The 3,089-nt window shown below is 40.3% G+C and overlaps 1 pseudogene; it reads left to right on the top strand.

The window, feature by feature from the left end:
• Positions 1 to 301: 301 nt before the first annotated feature.
• Positions 302 to 2,103, top strand: LOC122218442 (annotated as a pseudogene).
• The last annotated feature ends 986 nt before the right edge of the window (positions 2,104 to 3,089 follow it).

Raw genomic sequence — 3,089 nt, forward strand, 5'->3', positions numbered from 1 at the left:
ACCAAGTAGCAGCACTCAATCACCAAAGGTAAGGTGGGTGTGGTTGCCATAATAGACAGCAGAGTCAGAACAGCAATCAAACAGTCTCATTAGCATAGACTTATGAAGGTGGCTAGTTAGTTGACCTTGGTGTTCCAGAAGTAAAATACACAGAAAGCCTATTAAATTCTTCCGTGATCTGTATAAGCAGAGAAGTTCTAGGTCAAGTGAACAAAGTCTAGCTTGAATTATAAAAACAGAGAGTCATAGCCCCTCAATTAGTTTCTAGACTTGAGGCAGTTTACTTACCAAAACTCCTTACATGAAGGGCAGGCTGGGTCCCCTAAGGAAGAACCCTGGTACACTACCAAAAATTTATACTGTCAGTCTTCCTCCCCACCCTCCCCAAAGGGATTTATGGCCTTTTACCAGAGTAACTGTGCATGGGGGAACAGGAAATAATCAGACCTTTCAGGGACTACATATATTGGCTCTGAACTGATAACAATTCTAAATAAGACCCCAAACATCATTTTTGTTCAGTCAGAGTAGGAGCTTATAGAGGCGAGGTGATTGATCAAGTTTTAGCTCAGGTCTGTCTCACAGTGGGACCATTGGGTCCCCAAATGCATCCTGTGGTTATTTTCCCAGTTCCAGAATTCATATTTCGGGTTGATATTCTCAGCAGTTGCCAGAATCCCCATACTGGTTTTTGACCTATGGAGTGAGGGCTAGTATTGTGGGAAAGGACCAGTGGAAACCACGAGAACTGTCTTTACCTAGAAGAATATAAACTTAAAGCAATACTACATTGAGTACTAACTTGCAGAGACTAGTGCCATCAAGGACTGGAGAGATGGTGATGATTCCCAATACATCACCATTCAACTAGCCTATCTAGCTCTTTAGAAGCAGATAGATCTTGGAAGATGACATAGGATTATCCTAAATTTAACCAGGTGGTGACTCCAGCTGAAGGTTCTGTACCAGATTTGGTTTCATTGCTTGAACAAATTAACACATCCTCTGGTACTCAGTACGCAGCTATTGATCTAGCAAATGCCTTTTTCTCTAGCCCTGTCAATAAGGACCACCTTGTTTTCAGCTGGCAGGGCCAGCAATATACCTTCACTGTCTTACCTAAGGGGTATATTAACTCTCCAACCCTATGTCATAATTCAGTTTTCAGGGATCTTGATCACGTTTCACTTATACAAGATATCACACAGGTCCAATACATTGATGGCATTAGGCTGATTGGACCTAGTGAGTAAGAAGTAGAAATTACTCTAGATTTAGTAAAATATTTGCATGCTAGAGTGTGAGAAATAAATATGACAAAAGTTTAGAGGCCTCAGTCAAATTTCTAGGGGTCCAGTGGTGTGGGGCATGTTGAGATATCACTTCTAAGTGAAGGATGGATCTAGGTCCTCCTACAACCAAAAAAGAGGCACAATGCCTAATGGACCTCTTTGGATTTTGGAGGAAACATATCACTCATTTGGATTTGTTCCTCTGGCCCATTTATCAGGTTACCACAAAAGCCACTAGTTTTGTGTGGGACTCAAAACAGAAGGCTCTGAAATAGGTCTAGGCTGCTATGCAAGCCTGCTCTGCCACTTGGATCATAAGGTTCAGTAGATCTAATGGTGCCTGAAGTGTCAGTGGTAGACAGGGATGCTGTTTGGAGCCTTTGGAAGATCCCTATAGGTGACTTACAGTGATTTTGGAGCAGAATCCTGCAGTCCTCTGCAGATAGTGACTTCTCTTCTGAGAAACAGCTCTTGGACTGCCTGCTACTGAGGCTTCATAGAAACTGAATGCTTAACCATGGACCACTGACCCATGTAACATGAGCTGCCTCTCATGAACTGGTATTATCTGACCCACCAAACCAGAGAGTTCGACATGAACAGCAGAATTCCTTCATCAGATGGAAGTGGTATATATGTGATCAAGTCTGATCTGGCCCTGAAGGCACAAGTTATATGAAGAAGTGCCCAAATGCCCATAGTTTCCACTCCTGCTACACTGCTGTTTCTCTCCCAGCTTGCACCTATGGCCTCATGAGGAATTCTCCATGATCACTTTATTAAGCACTTTATATTCATGAACTCACAATGACCTTGAGGTGGGTATCATTATTTCCATTTTCATTTTCATTTCCATTTCGAGGAAGCTGAAGCACAGAATGGGCAATACCTTGCCCAGGATCATTTGGCTGGAGTTAGGCTATGATGCCAAACAGTCTAACACCAACATCTCCCTTTGACAAACATGCCATACAATATTTTCTAAAATCCCACGGGGCAAATGTTGCAGATCTCTCTTTTTAGCCTTGCCATTATTTTTAGCAAATTTCTGTTTCACCTTGGGGCGCCTGGGTGGCTCAGTCGGTTAAGCGGCCGACTTCAGCTCAGGTCATGATCTCGCAGTCCGTGAGTTCAAGCCCCACGTCGGGCTCTGTGCTGACAGCTCGGAGCCTGGAGCCTGTTTCAGATTCTGTGTATCCCTCTCTCTGACCCTCCCCCGTTCATGCTCTGTCTCTCTCTGTCTCAAAAATAAAAATAAACGTTGAAAAAACAATTAAAAAAAATTTCTGTTTCACCTTACTAGAAAGGGATGATTGTATGACAAAGAGTGAGGAGAGGAAGCAAGCTATATATCCAAAAGATACTTCAGTTAAATGGTATTTAGTCAAGTTAAATTATTCTAAAAATTATCAATAACAGAGAAAGTGACTTAGGTCTTTTCCTGTTGTAGACACAGATTTTTAGAAGGAGTACTATTTATTTTTCACCCCAAAACCCAAAGGACTTAAAAAAAGTGTTGGAAAGTATAGTATATACTATACTATAGTGTATAGTATAGTATATAGTATACTATAGTATAGTATAGTACACTATACTATACTATAGTGTATAGTATATAGTATATACTGTATACTATAGTATAGTATAGTATAGTATATACTATATATACTAGTATATATATATATAGTATATACTGTATACTATAGTATAGTATAGTATAGTATAGTATAGTATATACTATACTATAGTGTACAGTATATACTATACTATACACTATAGTAACTATAGTGAACACTG

This window comes from Panthera leo, chromosome B1, assembly GCF_018350215.1.
Source record: "Panthera leo isolate Ple1 chromosome B1, P.leo_Ple1_pat1.1, whole genome shotgun sequence".
Taxonomy (NCBI): domain Eukaryota; kingdom Metazoa; phylum Chordata; class Mammalia; order Carnivora; family Felidae; genus Panthera; species Panthera leo.